This window comes from Pseudophryne corroboree, unplaced genomic scaffold (genome assembly GCF_028390025.1).
Source record: "Pseudophryne corroboree isolate aPseCor3 unplaced genomic scaffold, aPseCor3.hap2 scaffold_478, whole genome shotgun sequence".
In the NCBI taxonomy this organism is placed as follows: domain Eukaryota; kingdom Metazoa; phylum Chordata; class Amphibia; order Anura; family Myobatrachidae; genus Pseudophryne; species Pseudophryne corroboree.
Genome location: NW_026970090.1, coordinates 61,411 through 80,779, shown reverse-complemented (window position 1 = coordinate 80,779; position 19,369 = coordinate 61,411). Strand labels below are relative to the sequence as shown.

The following is a 19,369-nucleotide window of genomic DNA, read 5'->3' as shown; positions in this document are numbered from 1 at the left end:
GAAGCACAAGGGAACTCTCATCTGGGGACAACAACTGCAGGGAGAACACATTTTCAGATGAATGTGGGAGGGTAGAAGGCTGCCTAATACTGAAGCACCCCCAAACAACAAACCAAATGCAACAACTAGTGCAAGCATTCCTGGGGGAAGGCCTGCAGCAGATGGATCCAATAACAGCTCCAGAGTTGCTCTACAAGACAAGTAAAAGGGTGTGAGCCCTGCAGCACCACCTGTACTTTGCATACACACATATAGGACAGCATCTCTTATATGCCCCAGGGTCAATAAAATAGTATCCTTATCTAGGGTATCCATCCCCTCAGATAAGGTATCCGTCCATGCTGCTACAGCACTACACACCCAGGCCGACGCAATTGCCGGTCTGAGTAAGGTACCCGAATGTGTATAAATGGACTTCAGGGTTATCTCCTGTTTGCGGTCAGCAGACTCTTTGAGGGTAGCCGTATCCTGGGACGGGAGGGCTACCTTCTTGGATAAGCGTGTTAATGCTTTGTCCACCCTAGGGGAGGATTCCCATCTTAACCTATCCATTGATGGGAAAGGATACGCCATAAGAATCCTTTTGGAAATCTGCAGTCTTTTATCTGGAGATTCCCAGGCTTTTTCACATAACTCGTTCAGCTCGTGTGAGGGGGGAAAGGTTACCTCAGGCTTCTTTCCCTTGTACTTATGTACCCTCTTGTCAGGGACAGGGGGTTCCTCTGTGATGTGCAAAACATCTTTTATTGCCATAATCCTATATCGAATGGATTTTGCCAATTTTGGCTGTAACTTTGCATCATCGTAATCGACACTGGAGTCAGAATCCGTGTCAGTATCTGTGTCAACAATCTGGGATAGTGGGCGCTTATGAGACCCTGACAGTCCCTGCGACATAGGATCAGGCATGGGTTGAGACCCTGACTGTCCCGAAGCTTCAGCCTTGTCTAATCTTTTGTGCACTGAGTTTACACTAGCATTTAAAACATTCCACATATCCATCCAATCAGCTGTCGCAGAGACACCACATTAATTTGCTCCCGCTCCTCTCTAATATAGCCTTCTTCCTCAGACATGTCGACACACATGTACCGACACACCACACACACAGGGAATGCTTTTTCTGAAAACAGTTTCCCCACAAGGCCCTTTGGAGAGACAGAGAGAGAGAGTATGCCAGCACACACCCCAGCGCTATATAACCCAGGAATAACACAGTAACTTAATGTTTGCCCAGTAGTGCTGCTGTATGTAATTTGCGCCGAATTATGTGCCCCCCCCCCTCTTTTCAACCCTCTTGTCTACCGTGGGTTCAGCAGGCGAGAGTCTGGGGAGCTGCCTCAGCGGTGCTGTGGAGAAAAAATGGCGCTGGTGAGTGCTGAGGGAGAAGCCCCGCCCCCTCGGCGGCGGGCTTCTGTCCCGCTTAAACTGTAAAATTGGCGGGGGCTCATACATATATACAGTGCTCAGCTGTATATATGTTATATTTTTGGCAAAAAGAGGTTTATACTGCTGCCCAGGGCGCCCTGCACCCTTACAGTGACCAGAGTATGTGAGGTGTATGGGAGCAATGGCGCACAGCTGCAGTGCTGTGCGCCGAAAATGCAGGCGCATGCGTATGCTCTTAGCAATTTTTGCAGTTGGATTGCTTATTGCGATTGCAATCCAACCTGAATCAGGCTCTATTACCTATCACAATGCACTGCGGGTAGTACAAAATGGGGTTAATATAAGAGAAAACCCCCCCAGAGCTGTGCTCCTTAACTGTCCCTGGTGGCTAGTGGAGCGGCTGCCCAGTAATCAGTGTCCACGCCAGTGCGCACATGGCCCACCCCCTACAGCCACGCTGGATCACGGTATAGTGTGGGCACAGAAGTCCCTTACCTCCCTTTCATCAGCGGCCTCGTGATCCCGGAGGGCGGTGTGTGTGTGACTGACCTTAGGAAGAAACCGGAGCCTCCGCTGCAGTGACCCAGCAACCAGGGCACGGGAGTATACTGCGCCGCTGGGAGTGATGGAGCTGTAGTAAAGATGTCTATTAGACCTAACCTGCTGCAGCCCTTGTAGATTCTTATAAAAAAAAGTTCTTCTTTTCTTGTCAAAATTAATAGCTAAGAATAGGCTGCCTGAGGCAGCCCCCTGTTAAGTGGCCTGCTACTGAAGGCACCAACTACAAACTGAGCTCCCTGTTCATGGAAGCGAGGTTATAGAGCAGGGGGCGCTGAGCATCTTGGGAACAGTCAAAAGCTTTGAGCCTGTTGGTGCCTCAGATCAAGATCCTACTCTACACCCCAATGTGAATCCTTGTGGAGTCCAGTGTACCCCACAGAAGAAATGAATGTGTCACACCCATTGGCAGCAACATTAGAATAGCTGCTGATGGGCACAATTGAGAAAGGAAGGGGGGAAAACATTTGAATCCAGCACATATATGTAATTTGAATATGTAATTTGTACCTTCCTACTTTAAAATGTAATGGATGAACCTCACCCTGTGAGAACTATCTTCATGATCAAGAGATCTCATACGCAAGAAAAGCATGTGTTGGGATAGGGCTGTGGAGGGCGGCTGCTCGAGCACACCCCCGTCAAGTTAAGGAGATTCAACTGAGGAAGCACAAGGGAACTCTTGTCTGGGGACAACAACTGCAGGGAGACCACATCTTTTCAGATGAAAATGAGAGGGCGGAAGGCTGCCTAATACTGAAGCACCCTCAAACATCAAACCATATGCAACAACTAGTACAAGCATTCCTGGGGAAAGGTCTGCAGCAGACGGATTTGCATACGGTGATGTCATCCAAGCAGTGGGCCAAAGTTGGCTGGAACCCTCATCTGCATATGAAAAGAGAAAAGGGGCGCTTGGATGACCCCTAGTTCGCATTGAACACCCCCCACCCTCCTTTGGTGTGGGGCTCATGTTGGCCATGCCCCAGCCCCTGAAGCATTCAAGCTGATTTCTTGCAGCAGCTGGGCACTGTAACAGCTCCAGAGCTGCTCTGTAAGGCAAATAAAAGGGTGTGGGCCCTGCAACACCACCTGTAGTTCGCATTGTGCGTTGGAAGGCACAAAGTAAGCAGACGGGAGAAGTCAGGATAGTGCGCAAGGGCATAGAAGGGAGGGGCTCAAGAAAAGAGAAGTGGAAACAGACAGCAAACTAGGCGGGAGAGAGACCTGAGACAATGAGATCTAAATTATACCAGAGCCAACCAGGGGAAAGCACAAATGCAGTCCCCCCCCCCTACCACAAATTATGCAGTCGAGATTCCCACATTTGGGGAAATCACAGAGGTCAGCATACCCAGAATGCAATGAATGAACCTCACCCTGGGAAAACAATCTTCATGACCATGGAATCACCTAAGCAAAATAAGTATGATTTGAGATAGGGCTGGGGAGGGCCGCTGCTCAGGCACACCTCCGTCAAGTAAAGGAGATTCAACTGAGGCAGCACAAGGGAACTCTCATCTGGGGACAACAACTGCAGGGAGAACACCTTTTCAGACGAATGTGTGAGGGAAGAAGGCTGCCTAATACTGAAGCACCCCCCAAACAACAAACCAAATGCAACAACTAGTGCAAGCATTCCTGGGGGAAGGCCTGCAGCAGATGGATTCGCATATGGTGATGTCATCCAAGCAATGGGTATAGTTGGCTGCAACCCTCGTCTGCATATGAAAAGAGAAAATGGTCACGCAGGGCATGGCGGCCTTTGTGGGGTTGCGCTTGGATGACCCCTAGATCGCTTTATACACCCCCATCAGTGTGGGGCTCATGTTGGCCATGCCCCAGCCCCTGAAGCATTCAAGCTGATTTCTTGCAGCAGCTGGACCCAGTAACAGCTCCAGAGTTGCTCTACAAGACAAGTAAAAGGGTGTGAGCCATGCAGCACCACCTGTAGTTTGCATACACACATATATAGGACAGCATCTCTTATATGCCCCAGGGGCAATAAAATAGTATCCTTATCTAGAGTATCCGTCCATGCCGCTACAGCACTACACATACACACCCAGGCCGACGCAATTGCCGGTCTGAGTAAGGTACCTGAATGTGTGTAAATGGACTTCAGGGTAATCTCCTGTTTGCGGTCAGCAGACTCTTTGAGGGTAGCCGTATCCTGGGACGGGAGGGCTAACTTCTTGGATAAGCGTGTTAATGCTTTGTCCACCCAAGGGGAGGATTCCCATCGTAACCTATCCGTTGATGGGAAAGGATACGCCATAAGAATCCTTTTGGAAATCTGCAGGAGATTCCCAAGCTTTTTCACATAACTCGTTCAGCTCGTGTGAGGGGAAAAGGTTACCTCAGGCTTCTTTCCCTTGTACATATGTACCCTCTTGTCAGGGATAGGGGGCTCCTCTGTGATGTGCAAAACATCTTTTATTGCCATAATCATATATCAAATGTATTTTGCCAATTTTGGCTGTAACTTTGCATCATCGTAATCGACACTGGAGTCAGAATCCGTGTCAGTATCTGTGTCAACAATCTGGATAGTGGGCACTTATGAGACCCTGACAGTCCCTGCGACATAGGATCAGGCATGGGTTGAGACCCTGACTGTCCCAAAGCTTCAGCCTTGTCTAATCTTTTGTGCAATGAGTTTACACTAGCATTTAAAACATTCCACATATCCATCCAATCAGGTGTCGGCGGAGACACCACATTCATTTGCTCCCGCTCCTCTCTAATATAGCCTTCTTCCTCAGACATGTCGACACACGCGTACCGACACACCACACACACAGGGAATGCTTTTACTGAAGACATTTCCCCCACAAGGCCCTTTGCCAAAGCTGGCCCTAACCAATATGATGCCCTAGGCAAGATTTTGCCTGGTGCCCCCTAGCACCACCGCTGGTTCCGCCTCTGACCTTGCACCTCTTTCCCAGCACCATCAACCCTCACCCATAACAGTACTTATTTTGGTGTTTGTACCCCCTATATTTTAAACAGGAACAGTTCGCACATTTGGCGCACAGTCCAAAAAGGGGTGTGTTTTTGCTGGCAATGGGCATGTCCACACAATAGTACCCCCAATTAAAATTCCGCAACACAGTACTGCAATTTTATTCACATTTGATCACGCGATAGTGTCCATAATTCACATTACATCCCACAGTAGTATTACTTTACCTTATAAACGTTACTTCTCACAGTAGTGCTCCGTATTCACATTACATCACACTGAATTGCTCCTTATTTACATTACACCACACCCTATTGCTCTTTATTCACATTAGACGACACAGTAAATGCCCTTTCTATACGCAACGCTACATATTAGAGCACCTTATACACATAATGCCACACATTAGTAATGCATTTATACACATAATTCCACACAGTAATGCCCCTTACACATATGAGACACATCACTAATGTCCTTATAAACATAATGCGTCTTACACATTATGACAACCTTTATTAATGCCCTTTTACACATAATGGCCCTCATTCCGAGTTGTTAGCTCGCAAGCTGCTTTTAGCAGCATTGCACACGTTAAGCCGCCGCCTACTGGGAGTGAATCTTAGCTTATCAAAATTGCGAACGAAAGATTAGCAGAATTGCGAATAGACACTTCTTAGCAGTTTCTGAGTAGCTCCAGACTTACTCGACAACTGTGATCAGTTCAGTCAGTTTCGTTCCTGGTTTGACGTCACAAACACACCCAGTGTTCGCCCAGACACTCCCCCGTTTCTTCAGACACTCCCGCGTTTTACCCAGAAACGGCAGCGTTTTTTCACACACACCCATAAAACGGCCAGTTTCCGCCCAGAAACTCCCACTTCCTGTCAATCACACTACGATCAGCAGAACAAAGAAAAAACCTCGTAATGCCGTGAGTAAAATACCTAACTGCATAGCAAATTTACTTTGCGCAGTCGCAGAGCGAACATTGCGCATGCGCAATTAGCGGAAAATCGCTGCGATGCGAAGAAAATTACTGAGCGAACAACTCGGAATGACCACCCTTGCGCATGCGCAATTAGCGGAAAATCGCTGCGATGCGAAGAAAATTACCGAGCGAACAACTCGGAATGACCACCAATGTCCCTTACACATATGCCGCACATTATTAATGCCCTTATACACATAATGACACACATAGTGCCCCTTACACATATGTTGCACATTATTAATGCATTTTTACATGACACACATAATGCTCCTTACTCATATTCCGAACACTACTGCACAATCAACCCACTCACATGCACACAGCACTCACACTGCCACTAACACTGTGACCTCTGCCTCTGCTTGGATACAGATGTGTCCTCATAAATCTTGCCTCAATGCTAACGTTGGGGCACCTTTTTTTATTAAAATGCATCTTATTTGCATTGCTATGTTGTTAGGATGCACACGCAGCTTCTGCCGATTAAAATGATATGCAGCACGCCTATATACTGTGTGAGACTGTGGCTGTATCTGCATATGAAATGCTACACACAGAATATAGGCATGCCGCATATCATTTTAATCAGCAGAAGTTGCTGATGCCCCATGGCATATCAAATGCCCTAGGCAATTGCCTAGTTTGCCTATGCCTATGGCCGGCTCTGCCCTTTGGAGAGACAGAGAGAGAGTATGCCAGCACATACCCCAGCGCTATATAACCCAGGAATAGCACAGTAACTTAATGTTTGCACAGTAGCGCTGCTGTAAGTAATTTGCGCCAAATTATGTGCCCCCCCCCCTCTCTTTTCAACCCTCTTGTCTACCGTGGTATAAGCAGGGGAGAGTCCGGGGAGCTTCCTCTCAGCGGTGCTGTGGAGAAAAAATGGCGCTGGTGAGTGCTGAGGGAGAAGCCCCGCCCCCTCGGCGGCGGGCTTCTGTCCTGCTTAAACTGTACAATTGGCGGGGGCTCATACATATATACAGTGCCCAGCTGTATATATGTTATATTTCTGCCAAAAAGAGGTTTATATTGCAGCCCAGGGCGCCCCCCCTGCGCCCTGCACCCTTACAGTGACCGGAGTATGTGAGGTGTATGGGAGCAATGGCGCACAGCTGCAGTGCTGTGCGTTACCTCAATGAAGATCATGAAGTCCTCTGCCGCCTCTGAAGTCTTCTTTTCTTCTCATACTCACCCGGCTTCTATCTTCCGGCTCTGCGAGCGGGACGGCGGCGCGGCTCTGGGACGGACGGCGAGGGTGAGATCCTGCGTACCAATCCCTTTGGAGCTAATCCCTTTGGAGCTAATGGTGTCCAGTAGTTTAAGAAGCAGGACCTTGCAACTCGGAGAGTAGGGCTGCTTCTCTCCCCTCAGTCCCTCGATGCAGGGAGTCTGTTGCCAGCAGTGCTCCCTGAAAATTAAAAACCTAACAAAATACTTTCTGTCAGAAAGCTCAGGAGAGCTCCTGAAAAGCACCCAGTCTCCACTGGGCACAGTATCAAACTGAGGTATGGAGGAGGGGCATAGAGGGAGGAGCCAGTGCACACCCAGAACTAAAGTCTTTCTTAAAGTGCCCATGTCTCCTGCGGAGCCGTCTATCCCCATGTTCCTTACGGAGTCCCCAGCATCCTCTAGGACGTTAGAGAAAATAGGATTTTAATACCTACAGGTAAATCCTTTTCTCTTATTCCGTAGAGGATGCTGGGCACCCGTCCCAGTGCGTACTGTGTCTGCAGTTATTAAATGGCCCTTAACTCCAGAACATTTATGTGGAGACAACTTTCCCGACTTGACCATCTTCCTTGGACGTTTTCCCCCTGTGTGACTGCTCCCCAGCCTCGGAGGGTTGCATCCATGGTCCCTAGGATCCAGTCCTGGATCCCGAACCTTCGCCCCTCTAGGAGGTGAGAACTGTGCAGCCACCAATGGAGTGAGATTCTGGTCTTGGAAGACAGGATTATCCTCCGGTGCGTGTGTAGGTGGGATCCGGACCACTTGTCCAACAGGTCCCACTGGAACACTCTGGCATGGAACCAGCCAAACTGAATGGGCTCGTAGGCCGCAACCATCTTACCCAGCAACCAAATGCATTGATGGATTAACACTCTTGCTGGTTTCAGAATTTGTTTGACCAGACTCTGGATCTCCAGAGCCTTTCCACTGGAAGAAAACCTCTTCTGTGTCCAGTATCACTCCCAAAAACAACAACCGCGTCATTGGGACCAACTGCGATTTTGGCAAGTTTAGGAGCCAACTATGTTGTTGAAGAACTGTCAGGGAGAGTGCAATGTTTTGCACTAACTGGTCCCTGGATTTCGCCTTTATCAAAAGATCATCCAAGTACGGGATAATTGTTACTCCTTGCTTGCGATCACCCTGGTGAAAATCCTCAGAGCCGTGGACAGACCAAACGGCAATGTCTGAAATTGGTAATGACAATACTGAATTGCAAACCTCAGGTAGCTTGATGCAGAGGCTAAATGGGAACATGTAAGTAGGCATCCTTTATGTCTACCAAAACCATGAAATCTCCTTCCTCCGGACTGGAGATCACTGCACTGAGAGATTCCATCTTGAAATTTAATTTCCTTAGGTAGAAATTGAGGGATTTCAGATTTCAGATTGGTCTGACTGAGCTGTCCGGCTTAGGGACCACGAAGAGGCTTGAATAAAAACCTGCTCCCTGCTGACTAAAGCCGATTTGAACAATCGGTGAGGGGGAACGTCTTGAAACCCCAGTTTGTACCCTTGGGACACTATTTGTAAAACACACGAGTCCATGTCCGAATGAATCCAGAACTGACTGAAGAGTTTTAGACGTGCCCCCACTGGTGCGGGCTCCTGCAAGAGAGCCCCAGCGTCATGCGGTGGATTTGGCAGAAGCAGAGGATGATCTCTGCTCCTGCGATCTTGAAGAGGATGCAGACCTCTTCCCTCTTCTCCTTCCTCTACCTGCAAAGAAAGGGGAATCTTAACTTCTTGCATATCTATTGGGCCGAAATGACTGCATCAGATAATGATGCGTCTTCATCCGTTGGGAGGGAACATAGGGCAAGAAGGTTGACTTACCTGCGGGAGCTGCCGAGATCAAATTAACTAGGCAGTCACCAAACAACGCTTCACCTTCATAGGGAAGGGACTCCCTTTCTTCTTGGAGTCAGCATCAGCATTCTCTTGGTGAATCCACAATGCCCTCCTATCCGAGACTGCCATGAAATTGGCCCGTGAACTCAAGAGTCCTATATCCCTTGCAGTCTCACGTAAGTATGCTGCAGTGTCCTTGATATGATACAATGTAAGGAGTATCCCATCTCTCCAAGGTATCTATATCGGATGACAAGGTATTCGACCAATTCTTGAATACTACTACTCACCCATGCACATGTAATGGCAGGTCTAAGTAATGTACCCTTGGTTACATAACTAGAAATAATGTAGCTTCCTGCATACGATCCGCTGGATTTGTGACAGGGCCCCGTGCAGAACAGGGGGTGACTCCCACTTTTTTCTGTCCGCGGCGGGAAATGAATAAACAACCAGAATCCTTTTGGGGATTTGAAACCATCTTGTCGAGCTGGCCCAGACTTTCTCAAACAGAGATGGAGGAACGTTACATCAGCTTTCATTATATATCTATATATACATACATATAGACCCCTTTGTCAGGAACAGCAGGGTCTTCAGTGATTTTAATATGTCCTTAATATCCACAATCATGTACTGAATGCTCCTTGCCAATATTGGATCTAATCAGGAAACATTATGGTCGACATAGGAATCAGTATCCGTGTCAGTATCAGTGTGTAGTAACTGGGCAAAATAACATTTTTGCGACCCCGCGGGGCCTGAGGGAAAAGAAACATAGCCATGAACATCACATCTATTCTCTACGTCTGTGTCTGGGACACAGATTTATCCAACCTTACTCTGATATTACTGAAACTTTTACCCAGTCAGTTATTGGTGGTGCCAACAGGGCCACCATCATATGTCTGCATTCCTGATATAGTTTCCTCTTGGGAAAAACATTCAGCCATCGACATGTTGACACACATGTACCAAGTACCCACAGACACATCGGCTTATGGGGGACAGACCGTCAGTAAATCTGTCAGAGGGACACAGAGGATTTTTCAGCTCACAATCCAGCGCCAAAAGTACACAGTCTGGGAAATAATAAACTCTATAGTGATAGACTTGTAATGCTCTAAAGATGTTCTGGTGAGGTGAGGAAGAAGCCCCGCTACTGTAATGGCGCGTATCTGTCCTGCTCAGAAATAATTAATTATGCTAGCGGGGTAAGGACAGTGCCCAGGCACTAATGTCCATTTTTCCAGCCTTTTGTGAGGAATTTATGCTGCCCAGGGTGCCCCCCCCCCGTGCCCTGCACCCTGCAGTGCCTGTGTTTGTGTGGGAGCATGGCGCGCAGCGTTCCGCTCGCTGCTCGGTACCTCAGAATGCCATCACTGGAGAAGAAGTCTTCTGTTCTTCTGCTACTCACCTGTCTTCTGGCTCTGTAAGGGGGTGACGGCAGGCTGCGGGAGTGTGCATCTAGGCGTACCCAGCGATCATCACCCTCAGGAGCTAATGGTGTCCTGTCAGCCTGAAGCAGAGCTATTGAACTCACTAGAAGTTGGTCATACTTCTCTCCCCTAAGTCCCACGAAGCAGGGAGACTGTTGCCAGCAGCCTCCCTGAAAATAAAAAAAACTAACAAGTCTTTTCAGAGAAACTCAGTAGAGCTCCCCTGTAGTGCATCCAGTATCACTGCGCACAATACTAAAACTGGAGTCTGGTGGAGGGGTATAGAGGGAGGAGACAGTTCACACCCTTTGAAAGTCTTAAAGTGCCCATGTCTCCTGTGGATCCAGTCTATACCCCAAGGTTCTTAATGTGACCCCAGCATCATCTAGGACGTATGAGAAAACAAATAACGCACACATGAGGAGGAGAGAACTAAGGAAGCTATAAGGAGAAGAGGGGAGGGGGGGTTGAAAGGTAAGGTAGTAAAGGCATATTGGATAAACTACAACCTTATACATATTCATTAATGTACCAGTAGTTAGAAGTAGAAGAGCTCTAACAGAAACCACAAAGCTTATCTAAAGCCACACCACACTGGATATGCCCAATCTCATTTGATTTTTGAAGCAAAGCAGTATTGGACTTTGTTAATACATGGATGGGAGACTGCTTGGTAGTATCAGATTCTTTAGGTGTTTTTAAACTACCAACACCATTTTCTTGGTACATTCAATTTTTACATGTATTCTTTTATGTACCAGAAGTTAGAAGTAGAAGAGCTGTAATAAAAACCACCAGCTCATCTACAGCCACAGCACACTGGATTTGCCCAATTTCTCCTGATCATGGAAGCTGAGCAGTGTTGGTCCTGGTTTTAGTACTTGGATGGGAGACCACCAGGAAATACCAGGAGCTGTGTGTATTTTTACAATACTAACACCGTTCTCTTGATGCATTCCATTTTGAAACATTGGGGCAGATCTATTAAGCCTGGTGAACTGATAAAGTGCAAGGTGATAAAGTACCAGCCAGTCAGCTCCTAACTGTCATTTTTCAAACCCAGCCTGTGACATGGCAATTAGGAGCTGATTGGCTGGTACTTTATCACCATGCAAATTATCATTTCACCAGGTTTAATAAATCGTCCGCTTACTCATTTATGTACGAGTAGTTAGAAGTAGAAGAACTCTAACAGAAACCACTAAGCTCATCTACAGCCACACCACACTGTATATGCCCAATATCACCTGATTTTAGGCCTGGTTTGTTCTTGGATGTGAGACCACCTGGGAATACCAGGTGCTGTAGGTAGTTTTATACTACCAACACCGTTCTCTTGATGCATTCTATTTTGAAACTTATTCATTGATGTACCAGTAGTTAGAAGTAGAAGTTAGAAACAGCAAAAATCATCTACAGCCGCATCACACTGGATATGTCCAATCTCATCTGATGTTGGAAGCTAAGCAGTGTTGTGCCTGGTTAGTTTTTGGATTTCAGGTCCTGCCTTCTGGTTTGGCCACGGCACCTCGGAAATTCACCAAGGTCATGGCCGTGATGACGACCCTTCACCATCGGTGGACCAGGGAGGAATCTCTCCTCCCGATAAACATTCTGGAATTGCAGGCAGTGTTCAATTCATTGACACTGGCCCTGCCTCTAGTACAGAACAGGCCTGTTCAAGTACAATCGGACAACGCCACCACGGTAGTGTACACAAATCATCAAGGCGGCACTCGAAATTGCATAGCAAAGCTGGAAGTATCAAAAATCCTCAGTTGGGTAGAACGTCATCTGCCAGCAATATCGGCAGTGTTCATTCCCGGAGTCCTCAACTGGGAAGCGGATTTCCTCAGTCGTCAGGACGTTCACGCTGGAGAGTGGAGAGGCTGCAGCAGAAATGTCTGCACTGGTGTCAGTAGGTGACTGAGGCAGGGATGACTGGGAGATAGTGGGTGACTGAAGCATGTATGAGTGGGAGATAGTGGGTGACTGAGGCCGGGGTGACAGAGATAGTGGGTGACTAAAGCAGGGGTGACTGGTATAGTGGGTGACTGAGGCAGGGGTCGCAGGTATAGTGGTTAACTGAGGCAGCGGTGACTGGGAGATAGTGGGTAACTGGGGCAGGGGTGACAGGGAAAGTGTGTGACTCAGGCAGGGGTGATAGGGAGATAGTGGGCAGCAGATCACTGCCTTGCTGACAGCAGCACATCCCTGCTTCACTGACAACAGCACATCCCTGCCTCACTTATAGCAGCACATCCCTGCCTTACTGACAGCAGCAGATCACTGCCTCACTGACAGCAGCAGATCACTGCTTCACTGACAGCAGCACATCCCTGCCTCACTGGCAGCAGCAGATCCCTGCCTCACTGGCAGCAGCAGATCCCTGCCTCACTGGCAGCAGCAGATCCCTGCCTTACTGACAGCTGTATATAGGGCCTAATTCAGACCTGATCTCTGCTGTGCATATTCACACAACAGGAGATCAGGTCTGAAGTGTGTGTGTGTGCTGGTGCCGCAGTGCACCGGCACATGCCAGAGATGCGATCAGCATCTCTGCCCAGTGAGCGCCTCTGCCAACACATACTTATCTTGCATATGAGATCTCTTGATCATAAAGATAGTTCTCACAGGGTGAGGTTCATCCATTACATTTTAAAGTAGGAAGGTACAAATTACATATTCAAATTACATATATGTGCTGGATTCAAATGTTTTCCCCCCTTCCTTTCTCAATTGTGCCCATCAGCAGCTATTCTAATGTTGCTGCCAATGGGTGTGACACATTCATTTCTTCTGTGGGGTACACTGGACTCCACAAGGATTCACATTGGGGTGTAGAGTAGGATCTTGATCTGAGGCACCAACAGGCTCAAAGCTTTTGACTGTTCCCAAGATGCTCAGCGCCCCCTGCTCTATAACCTCGCTTCCATGAACAGGGAGCTCAGTTTGTAGTTGGTGCCTTCAGTAGCAGGCCACTTAACAGGGGGCTGCCTCAGGCAGCCTATTCTTAGCTATTAATTTTGACAAGAAAAGAAGAACTTTTTTTATAAGAATCTCCAAGGGCTGCAGCAGGCTAGGTCTAATAGACATCTTTACTGCAGCTCCATCACTCCCAGCGGCGCAGTATACTCCCGTGCCCTGGTTGCTGGGTCACTGCAGCGGAGGCTCCGGTTTCTTCCTAAGGTCAGTCACACACACACCGCCCTCCGGGATCACGAGGCCGCTGATGAAAGGGAGGTAAGGGGCTTCTGTGCCCACACTATACCGAGATCCAGCGTGGCTGTAGGGGGCGGGCCGTGTGCGCACTGGCGTGGACACTGATTACTGGGCAGCCGCTCCACTAGCCACCAGGGACAGTTAAGGAGCACAGCTCTGGGGGTTTTTCTCCTATATTAACCCCATTTTGTACTACCTGCACTGCATTGTGATAGGTAATAGAGCCTGATTCAGGTTGGATTGTAATCGCAAAGAGCTGCGCATTGGAAAATTCAGGGCTATGCCGTGTAGATGATGGCCTAACAGGAGGCTTTAAAATTTTCTTTCTAGTGTCCTTCGTTTGGAATTTTAAAGCCTCCTGTTAGGCCATCATCTACACGGCATAGCCCTGAATTTTCCAATGCGCAGCTCTTTGCAAAAGAGAGATATTGGCAAGGAAAAGCTGTCTTGTACCTTTGCATTTTTCTCCCAAACGAAGGACACTAGAAAGAAAATTTTAAAGCCTCCTGTTAGGCCATCATCTACACGGAATAGCCCTGAATTTTCCAATGCGCAGCTCTTTGCAAAAGAGAGATATTAGCAAGGAAAAGCTGTCTTGTACCTTTGCATTTTTCTCCCAAACGAAGGACACTAGAAAGAAAATTTTAAAGCCTCCTGTTAGGCCATCATCTACACGGCATAGCCCTGAATTTTTCAATGCGCAGCTCTTTGCAAAAGAGAGATATTGGCAAGGAAAAGCTGTCTTGTACCATTGGATTTTTCTCCCAAACGAAGGACACTAGAAAGAAAATTTTAAAGCCTCCTGTTAGTGCTTCATCTACACGGTATAGCCCTGAATTTTCCAATGCGTAGCTCTTTGCAAAAGAGAGATATTGGCAAGGAAAAGCTGTCTTGTACCTTTGCATTTTTCTCCCAAACAAATGTAGTTTGTTTTTGTCAATTACCATTTTAATAATAGGGTAAAAAAAATTAAGTAGATTTTTGAAAGAAAACAATACTGTCAATATACTATTAAAACAAATTAAAATGGTAAAAGTTATTGTACTTTAAGAAAACATAAAAGAGCTAACATATCAATCCCAGTTTTGGATTACTTTAATTAACAAAAAAAATGCATATAGCAGAGGATAGTTTCAATCTGCCTACCTCTGGGTAATGGGCCCAGCATGCTTCCATTGCAGTACTCTGCTGCACATGTAAGTGCAAGAGATCCTAAAGCACTCACTCATCATGGGAAAGTACCAATGTGTTTCTTCGTTGGTTGATGGAAGAAACATCTTAAAAAAACTCTCCAGATTTTTGACTTTTTAAAGTTTTTCTAGGAAAAGTTTTAGATGTATGCTTATTAGCCTTTGTCAGTAGACGCTTTTTGCGAAGTGTCTCTGTGGCGCAATCGGTTAGTGTGTCCGGCTACTAACCAAAAGGTTGGTGGTTCAATCCCACCCAGGGACGTAATTGACCTTGTTATCAGATTTTGGTGATCTTTAAGTAGACAAGTCAAAATTTCAAACCCCCTGTTATGGTGTAGGGTACCTGGCCTTTTCTGATGTAATCAGAGTTAGATTTGATTCAGTGATTTAATAAAAACAGCTAGGAAGCACAATTTAGCAGTGGGTTGCAGAGAAAAAGAAATATGCTGGCAAAAAAAATCCAATTGAGTGATTAAACAGCTCTTCATTTTCTGGCTTTATTTTTATGCTAACAAATTTGTTCTCTGAAAAGTGTCCACAAAGCCAAGTCTCTGATTAACACCTTTGTAGGGATGGTTTTTCACCTATTACTAAATTAAACTTGCTTCATTGGAAAGGCAGCAAGATGCATCCTCATTTCAATGTCTACTGAAATAATACAGGTTGACACCAGGAAACATTAACGCCACTGCATCCTTGCTGCTTTCTCATGTAGAAGTCTGTTTAATGTGAAAACAAGGTGATATCTAATTAGCACACAGGTAAGGAATTAAGAAAATCTTTATTTAAGGGTGAAGATGTTTCTCACAAAATCGTTGCCCCAATGCATCATTGAAATTCAAGCTGGAAAGATGATTTTAATATATCACTTGTACATTTTGTATTGCTCTTCTGGTGACAATGTAGTTTGTTTTTGTCAATTACCCTTTTAATAACAGGGTAAAGAAAATGAAGTGGATTTTTTAAAGAAAACTATACTGTCAATATACTATTAAAACAAATTAAAATGGTAAAAGTTATTGTACTTTAAGTAAAAATAAAAGAGCAAAAATATCAATCCCAGTTTTGATTACTTAAATTAACAAAAAAAAATGCATATAGCAAAGGATAGTTTCAATCTGCCTACCTCTGGGTTATGGGCCCAGCATGCTTCCATTGCAGTACTCTGCTGCACATGTAAGTGCAAGAGATCCTGAAGCACTCACTCATCATGGGAAAGTACCAATGTGTTTCTTCATTGGTTGATGGAAGAAACATCTTACAAAAACTCTCCAGATTATTGACTTTTTAAAGTTTTTCTAGGAAACGTTCTAGATGTATGCTTATTAGACTTTGTCAGTATATAATTTTTGCAAAGTGTCTCTTTGGCGCAATCGGTTAGTATGTCCGGCTACTAACCAAAAGGTTAGTGGTTCAATCCCAACCAGGGACGTAATTGACCTTGTTTACAGATTTTGGTGATCTTTAAGTAGACAAGTCAAAATTTCAAACCCCCTGTTCTGGTGTAGGGTACCTGGCCTTCTCTGATGTAATCAGAGTTAGATTTGATTCAGTGATTTTATAAAAACAGCTAGGAAGCACAATTTAGCAGTGGGTTGCAGAGAAAAAGAAATATGCTGGCAAAAAAAATCCAATTGAGTGATTAAACAGCTCTTAATTTTCTAGCTTTATTTTTATGCTAACAAATTTGTTCTCTGAAAAGTGTCCACAAAGCCAAGTCTCTGATTAACACCTTTGTAGGGATGGTTTTTAACCTATTACTAAATTAAACTTGCTTCATTGGAAAGGCAGCAAGATGCATCCTCATTTCAATGTCTACTGAAATAATACAGGTTGACACCAGGAAACATTAACGCCACTGCATCCTTGCTGCTTTCTCATGTGGAAGTCTGTTTAATGTGAAAACAAGGTGATATCTAATTAGCACACAGGTAAGGAATTAAGAAAATCTTTATTTAAGGGTGAAAATGTTTCTCACAAAATCGTTGCCCCAATGCATCATTGAAATTCAAGCTGGAAAGATGATTTTAATATATCACTTGTACATTTTGTATTGCTCTTCTGGTGACAATGTAGTTTGTTTTTGTCAATTACCATTTTAATAATAGGGTAAAGAAAATTAAGTGGATTTTTGAAAGAAAACAATACTGTCAATATACTATTAAAACAAATTAAAATGGTAAAAGTTATTGTACTGTAAGTAAAAATAAAAGAGCCAACATATCAATCCCAGTTTTGGATTACTTTAATTAACAAAAAAAAATGCATATAGCAGAGGATAGTTTCAATCTGCCTACCTCTGGGTTATGTGCCCAGCATGCTTCCATTGCTGTACTCTGCTGCACATGTAAGTGCAATAGATCCTGAAGCACTCACTCATCATGGGAAAGTACCAATGTGTTTCTTCGTTGGTGGATGGAAGAAACATCTTACAAAAACTCTCCAGATTATTGACTTTTTAAAGTTTTTCTAGGAAACGTTTTAGATGAATGCTTATTAGCCTTTGTCAGTACGTGCTTTTGCAAAGTGTCTCTGTGGTGCAATCAGTTAGTGTGTACGGCTATAAACCAAAAGGTTGGTGGTTCAATCCCACCCAGGGACGTAATTGACCTTGTTATCAGATTTTGGTGATCTTTAAGTAGACAAGTCAAAATTTCAAACCCCCTCTTATGGTGTAGGGTACCTGGCCTTCTCTGATGTAATCAGAGTTAGATTTGATTCAGTGGGGTATATTTACTAAGATTCGTATTTTTCAGAATCATGTTCAAGTTCAATCACGACTGACATCGACAGTGTAAATCTGCAACTTTTTGAATTGATTACGACTCATTTACTAAGCAGTCGTATTCGTATTTTCCGTATCTTCCGATGTCGATGTCATTCGTGTTTTTTTGCTGCTGAATGCGGCCGCGTTTGCTATTTTGCGGCCGCGTTGTTGCGTTTTTTTTACAACTGCGTCACAAGTCTGTTACGGCAGTGATTTTGAATTTGCGGCCGCGTTTTTACTCCTAAGTTTCGTTTACGTCACGCGGCCGTGATTGGTTGTATTCGTGAAGGAGGAGTGTCTGTGCATGTTACTATAAAAACGCCCCAAACACTCCGCACCTCGTGGGTTTAGCTAGTGGAGAGGAGAGAGGAAGGTGTATTTGGAGTTGGTGAGTTTGGTGGAGTTTTTGGTGGATTTGGAGAGGAGTTTGGTGATTGTTGAGTGCTGTACTGTGTGTGTTAGTAGTCTTGTGATCTTTGTAGTATTGTTTTTTCCCAGTTTGTAAACTTTTTTGTCCTTGTTTTTTTTTTTCAGTCTTTTGTCATTGTTTGTGAGTGAGTGAGCGTGTGTGTTGGCTGTGTGGTGTGTAGTAGGAGTAGTGGAGGAGTGTGTTTTGTGTTTTCATTTTTGTGTGTTTTATGTTGTTTGTCATGTCCGACTCAGAGGTCAGTGTGGTGGCGGAGGTTAGTGAGGTGGAGGCTGGTAGTGAGGTGGAGGCTGGTAGTGAGGTGGAGGCTGGTAGTGAGGTGGAGGGGGGTAGTGAGAGGGAGGAGGTTAGTGAGGAGGAGGAGGAGGGGGTGCCTGTTGCTGGATTTTCCAGTGATAGTGATGGTGTTGTGGCACCGCAGCCACGCACCACTACCAAGACTGGCAGGAATATAAAGTTCAGCTATGCTGAAAACATGGCGTTGGTGCGTGAGCTGATGAAGCACCATCGCCAATTGTTTGGTCAGGATGCTGCCAGGGTGTCCTCCCGCAGGAAGTCTGCCCTGTGGGGGCAAGTCATACTTGCTGTGAATAGTGAGGGTGTGGTGAGGCGGACAGAGGACACGTGCCGCAAGCGTTTCTATGATATTAAGCGGCGTGTCAAGGCCAAGATGGCCAAAGAGTCCAAATCTGCACGGAGAACCGGAGGTGGGCCACCTTTACGTGTAAGCTATCGGGACTGGGAGGAGCCTGTGCGGGCATTGATTCCTGGCGAAGTGGTGTCTGCTACTCATGTCCGGGATTCGGACCGACCCACGCAGGATGGTAAGTTTGTTTTGTAATATTGTTCTTAAAATGTCTGTAAAATTTAGTTAATTTCATTTTTAAAGTTTAAAGGATGATTTTTTTCTCACAAAACAGATTGCATGCCTATGCTCCCTTAAGGTGTGTTTGTGTTTTGAATGTTTTTTTTTCTTTTTTTGTTGCAATTTTTGGCGATAATGCTTGAACATGTGTGTTTGTTTAAAATCCACAAAAGGTTTTTGTTTTTTTAACAAACAGAAAAGCGGGGAAATTTTTAAAACATTACATTTTAAAAATATTTGCAAGTACTCAATCTCTGCAATATCTGAGACCAAAAACTTATTTTAAATAAATTTATTGTGTGCCACATCAAGTACATTTTGATATTCAACTCAAAATCATGAATGTAGAAGCTCTTAAGCTTAAAAATTTGTTTTAAACAAAACCATATAGATGCTTACAGTACATTAATGGTTTTCAGTGGGTCATTTTTCCAAAAACATGGTAATAATGTTGGGGTCACTTTTTCCA

General features: G+C 45.3%; 1 non-coding gene across 1 annotated transcript; it reads right to left on the bottom strand.

Annotated features, from left to right (window-relative positions):
• Positions 1–3,210: 3,210 nt before the first annotated feature.
• Positions 3,211–3,377, bottom strand: LOC135028501 (U1 spliceosomal RNA). Its single transcript, XR_010224803.1, has one exon. It is a non-coding gene; the product is annotated as a U1 spliceosomal RNA (small nuclear RNA).
• Between the last annotated feature and the right edge of the window lie 15,992 nt (positions 3,378–19,369).